Source organism: Peromyscus leucopus, chromosome 15 (genome assembly GCF_004664715.2).
Source record: "Peromyscus leucopus breed LL Stock chromosome 15, UCI_PerLeu_2.1, whole genome shotgun sequence".
Taxonomy (NCBI): domain Eukaryota; kingdom Metazoa; phylum Chordata; class Mammalia; order Rodentia; family Cricetidae; genus Peromyscus; species Peromyscus leucopus.
The window spans coordinates 18,341,111-18,347,372 of record NC_051076.1 but is presented as its reverse complement, the minus strand read 5'-3'; the positions used below and the strand labels follow the sequence as shown (position 1 = coordinate 18,347,372).

Below are 6,262 nucleotides of genomic sequence, written 5' to 3'. Positions count from 1 at the left end.
GTTGGTTATGGGATTCTGGAGAGATGAGATACCATCCAGTGGAGAAATCTGGCTTGGTCTATCATCCAGCTTCCAGGACCACGAGGTATCCAGAAGGGGCAAGCACATATACACCTTAAGTCTTAAGGGGCTCCCTCTCAGCCACACCCCAGGGGCAGGTCGTAGGCAGGTGTGGCAGTTACCTGCTGTCACACTAGGGGCAGTGAGTGCTTCAAGGTCAAAGCTGGAACAGCTACCCACTACATCTCCCCCCTTTTGTCTACTAAATAAGAAAAATCTAACCTAACACAAAACTATTTACAGTAGGGATGATTACCAAATATTGCTCTGACTGGTTGATAAATAAAGCTGTTGGGCCAACGGTGAGGCAGAATAAGGTTAGGCAGGACATTCTAAAGAGAGAGAGAGAGAGGAAGAGGACAGAGCAGGGGAGACGCTGCCAGTTGCTGCCTGAAGAAGCAAGATGTAAGGTACCAGTAAGCCAGGAGCCACGTGGCAAAGTATAGATTTACAGAAATGGGTTAATTTAAGATATAAGAACTAGATAACAAGCCAGGTGGTGGTGGTGGTGGTGGTGGTGGTGGTGCCTCCCAGCACTTGGGAGGCAGAGCAGGTGGATCTCTGTGAGTTTGAGGCCAGCCTGGTCTACAGAGCGAAATCCAGAAAAGGCGCAAAGCTACACAGAGAAACCCTGTCTCGAAAAACAAAACAAACAAACAAACAAACAAAAAAGAACTAGATAGCAAAAAAGTCTGCCATGGCCACAGTTTAAAAATAATGTTAGCCTTTGTATGTTTATTTGAGCCCAAGTGGCTGCAGGACTGGCAGATGAGAGACATTTGTCCTGACCTTGGGCCGAGGCAGGACACAGAAAAACTTTCAGCTCCATCTGTCTCCTGAGCACTGGGATTAAGGGCGTGCGCCACCACGCCTGGTGCCATCCACACTTTCTCTGAAGTCCTGAGTAGTTCCCCAGCATCTCATTTGCTTTCCACTGCCCAGACCTCTGGGAGCTGAAGCCCGGTGAGGGGCCCTTCCTGGTGTTTCAAGTGACATCGGGAGGAACGCCATCTGGTCAGTACAGAAGGCCACAGGCCACATAAGCAAGGTAAAGCCGTCTGCATGGCAGGAGCTGCGTCAGGAGCGGCACCTGGGATGCGACTCCACAAAGGCAGTTTCCACGCAGTGGGAGAAAACTGCCCTGTGCTGTGTCCTGAGGTCACTGGGGACCCAGGAAGCCCAGTGGCTCCCACCTGTGCTGTCCCAGGCTTTGCAGACTGTGATGGTTATTTTTGTGTTGTCGTCGTGAGAAAATACCTGATGGAAACAACTTAAAGCATGAAGGATTTCCACCCAGTCCTTTAGTCCGTCAATTCTGGGTCCCAGTGAAGGCAGAGCCATCTTGGCAATGGGCAGCGCGCAGAAACAAGGTTGTTTACTTCTAGGTAGATGGAAAGTCGAGACAGGAAGGGACAGGGACTCTGTATCACCTTCAAAGGCACCCCACCCCAAGTAACCTACTTCCTCTAGCTACACCCCACCTACTACAGATCATTTCCCCCATCCCCCCTTCTCCCCAGAGAACACCGACAGCTAAGGACCAACTCCAGCACTGATCTAGAGGAGACACCCCCCTGAGTGGGAGCCACGTTCCCTCCAGAAGCACATCTGGGGTAACTGGAAGAAGTGCACATGCCCGGCCTGTTTCCTCATGGGCATGTGCTGGGGACAAGCTAACTGGACGCCACTGTCACTTTAAATGCGTGGTTCTCTCTGGAGTTCATTTTGTGCGGCCTCATTCTCAGAGGGGCTGCCTCCTCCGGAAACCACCACGGTCTGGATGATGCTGTCCCATCAACAGTACTTGGCATCCTCGTAGAAGAGCCAGAGGTTGGAGGAGGCAGCCTTTGGTCCTCAAACCCCCCCCCACACACACACACATGTGAGGACACACAGGTGTCTCCCCTGGAGGATGCAACAAGCCACCATAGGAAGGGACACAGAGCCTCCCCAGCCACCAAATGCCACCAGGTCTCGATCTTGGCCTTCCCAGCTGCCAGAACAATGGTTTGGTTTGGTCTTGGGACAGGGTCACATAGCCCAGGCTGGCTCTGAACTTACTCTGTTGCCAAGGATGACCTTCATCTTCTGATCCTCCTGTCTCTACCTGCCCTGCGCTGTGGCTATCGATGTGCACCCTCATGCCTGATTTTATGCCACCCTGGGGAATCAAACTCAGGGCCTTTCTGCATGCTAGACACCCACTTCACCATGGAGCTACCCTCCTAGACCCTCAGCCTCCAGAACTCTGAAAACAAATTTCGTTTACTTACGCATTACCCTGTCTCCTCAAATTCCTCCCCACCTAACCAACCTTCTCTCCAGGCATACAAGGTGGCATGCCTGCTCCTCCCAGGGACTCCCCTTGCTTTGTGGACCTCGAGGTTCCTGCAGACTCAAAACATCCATCCTCCGGCCAAGCTCTGGAGCTAAGGACTCACTCAATCAGACAGCAAGTACTTTATTTTTTTTTTTTTTGGGGGGGGGGGGCTCGAGACAGGGTTTCTCTGTGTTGTTTTCATTCCTGTCCTGGATCTCACTCTGTAGACCAGGCTGGCCTCGAACTCACAGAGATCCGCCTGGCTCTGCCTCCCGAGTGCTGGGATTAAAGGCGTGCGCCACCCGCCCCAGCAAGTACTTTAAAGGGGACTCTATTGAGGCTTCTCCCCATCTAGCTCCCTTCCTTCGAGGTCCCCAGCAGGTCCAGGACGAAGGACACCCTCCCTGCAGCCCGCTCCCCCGCCACCTCCCGTCCTTTCCCTGCCCCCCCCCCTCCCCGCATCCCTCGCCCTCCCTCCGGCCGCCGCTGCAGCACATGGGAAGTTGCCTGGGTCTGGCTGTGTTAAGGGTCTCAGCGCAAGGTCCCAGCAAGAGGCCCTCCCAGGTTGCCAGGGCAGCAGAGCGGTGTCTGAGCCACATTTCCAAGCAAAAACCCAAAAACCGAGTCTGTATTGATCTGGAGCCTCCGATAAATTCGGTAAACAAGGGCGAATTTGAAAGGCGGGGGGGAGGGGGGGAATCAGCCACTCTCCGTGTCCCCTCCAGTGACTGGGGGCGCTTTCACGCTGGCCGGCTGGCCTCAGGCCTCCCACCCAGGGTGCGCGGCATCCGCAGCACCGAGTCGGAGGGCGCGACACCAGCACAAAAGCCACCATTTCCGCTGGGTGCGCGGTCCCCGCTCGCTCCTCCCGGGGCACAGGCCTCGGGGGCACTCCTCGTCCATTTGGTGGTCCAGGTGTTCCCCACTGGCTTCCAGGCACTGAGTGTCAACGGAAGTGTGCTTCCTTTCTGCAAACAAGGAGAGGAGACACAACAAGCACAGGGTCTGCGGATCTGGGTCACCCCTCCCTTTGCGGTCTGGCGATTCTGAGCCCCAGGCTCGCCAGATGGACACCAGAGGGCGCAGGAATGCCGCCACGAGCAGGACCTCCGCCCCGGGCACGGGACCCAGGCCCAGGTGCTGCACGAAGATCAGACCCAGACCGGCCACGCGGTGCCCCTGCACAGGGCTCAGAGCCACAGTGGATGGCTGGCACAGTGAGGCGGCACGTGGAGGGCCGTCGTGAGGGCCCTCTCCAGGACCCGAGCCAACAGGGACCACCAGCCTGGGAACCCCGTTGGTCACTGTGTGATTTCACAAGGGGCGGGCCCTACTTGAACTGGGTCTCTGGTCTGTGACAGCCAGCACTGGAGTTAGGTTCCCAGTACCTACATTAGGAGTCCATCACTCCAGTTTCAGGGGTTCTGACACCCTCTTTTGGCCTCCTTGGACACCTTTACACACACACACACACACACACACACACACACACACACACACACACAATTTTAAATGAAAAAAAAAAACCAAAAAAAAAAAAACCTTGTAACCTATGTAAAAATAATCTCCTTTTAAAAAGACTTATTTAGCCAGGCGGTGGTGGCACATGCCTTTAATCCCAGCACTCGGGAGGGAGAGCCAGGTGGATCTCCGTGAGTTCGAGGCCAGCCTGGGCTACAGATTGAAATCCAGGACAGGCATCAAAACTACACAGAGAAACCGTGTCTCGAAAAACCAAAAAAAAAAAAAAAAGACTTTTATCTATGTGACTAGCTGCTTCACGTTCCTGTGCTGACCTTCTCACAGGGATGGACTGTAAGCTGGAATTGTAAACTGGATAAACGCTTTTCTACCTTAAAGTCGCACTCATGATTGCCTTTATCACAGCTGTCCAAAGGAAACTAGAACAATGCTTAAACGCCGCTTCCTCAGCTGGGGTGCACACCTACCGTTCCCGCTCTTAGGAGGTGGAAATAAGGGGATCAGAAGTTCAGTGCCATCTGCGCTAGTGAGTTTTGGGCTAGCCTGGGCAACATCACACCCTATCTCAAAACCAAAACCAAAACCATGATCTCTTTCCTGAGAAATGCACCCTCACCCTAAAGTGGGTACGCTTAAGCACCCAAAAAGTGCCTTTTGCTTAAAACATCTTTCTTTTTCAAAAATATTGTGTGCATGCACCCGTGCGTGCGTGCGTGTGTGCGTGCGTGCGTGGGTGTGTGTGCATGCATGTGTGCACATGTGCCAGTGTTTGTCCATGTGTGTGCCTGTGTATGTATTCTTGTGTGTGCCTGTGTATGTATTCCTGTGTGTGTGTGTGTGTGTGTGTGTGTGTGTGTGTGTGTGTGTGAGTCTGCTCCATGTGAAGGCAGAGGACAACCTTCCAAAGGCAATCTCCCTTACACCATGGGTTCTGAGGACTGAAATTAGCTTGTCAGGCTTAGAGCGAGTGTTCTAACTGCTGAACCATCTATCAGCCCTATGTTCTTCTTTTCTTTTTTAGTTTATTACAGTAGTTGCCCAGCAGGGAGAGTATCATGATCGAGAGGGTGGTTTTCCCAGGGTGAGGCTCACACTTCGTACTCCGGTGTGCTGACTCCTTCAATTTCCCCAAATGCAGATAAGTTGATTACATCATTTGTGGTAGTGGAGAACTGTGTTTGTGTTCACACACACACACACACACACACACACACACACACACACACACACTGGCGAGATGGCTCAGTGGTTAAGAACACTTGCTGCTCTTCCAGAGACCTGGGTTTGCTTCCTTCCTACCACTCAGGTCAAGCTGTTCACAACTGCTTGTAACTCCAGCTCCAGGGAATCTGATGCCTCTGTACTCACACGCACATGCGCACATGCATACACACTGGAAAAAATAAGATAAATATTTTAAAATTTTTATACACTCTATTTATTGTGTGCATGTGTGTGATTGTGTGTGATGAATGTGTGTGGGAATGTGTGCTGCAGCTGAGTGTGAAGCTCAGAAGACATCTTGCAGGAGTCGGTTCCCTCCCTCTACCGTGTGGATTCCGGGGATCAAGCTCAGACTTGACGTCACGTCACACTCCTGTATCCGCTGGGCCTTCTCACCTGCTGGCTTTGTGGAATTTCGAGTCTTCAAAGCCCGTGGACAAATATAGCTCGCCCCAAGTCAGATGAGAAGAAGGTAGAAGCCAAAGACAGAGGCTAGCCCACTCCCCTTCCACACGGGAGCGGCTCACCCTCCACAGCCATACTTGATGTCTCCAGGAGAAAAGACAGTCCCTCCACCCCCAGGAAGGTAGAGGGAAACCCTGGGGGCCTGAGGGGGAGGACCACTCACCCTGGGGGCATAAATGGAGGTATGGCATACAAGGCATTCAGTGTGTGGCTGGCAGCTGATTGAGAACTGAGATCTGGGTGAGCCAGGGCATGAAGAAAAAAACCTTTCTAGATCACCTCGGTCTGATAACCTCACAGGCCCTAAAGACCTCCGCTGGAGGTGGCCCTGACCTGGTCCTGCCTCACCACAGCCAGGAATGCTTGTCCCTCTTTACCCATGGTTAACGCTAGAAAGCCGCCCTCCCAGGACAAAGTATAAGCCCTTCTACACCAGGAACACCACGATCTACTTCCAACACGGCACCCTCCAGCCAGGTCTGGCCTCCAGGTCCTCCCCTTGAGGTAAAATCCGTTTTCTCCCAAACCCACCATTATCCTTGCCTACCTTCCTCAAACTAGTGGGCAGCTTTTCAAGGTCAGAGAGATAGACACCACAAAGTCCCCCCAGGGCAGTGGATTCACCCTCTTGAATCTGGACAGAGGTCATCCTGACTCAGGGTGAAGATCTGGTCCCTTCCCCTTACGCCTCACCTCACTGTTAGCATCAGA

General features: G+C 53.0%; 1 non-coding gene across 1 annotated transcript; it reads left to right on the top strand.

Annotated features, from left to right (window-relative positions):
• Window positions 1-4,892: 4,892 nt before the first annotated feature.
• LOC114690757 lies at window positions 4,893-5,055 on the top strand. Its single transcript, XR_003734119.1, has one exon. It is a non-coding gene; the product is annotated as a U1 spliceosomal RNA (small nuclear RNA).
• The last annotated feature ends 1,207 nt before the right edge of the window (window positions 5,056-6,262 follow it).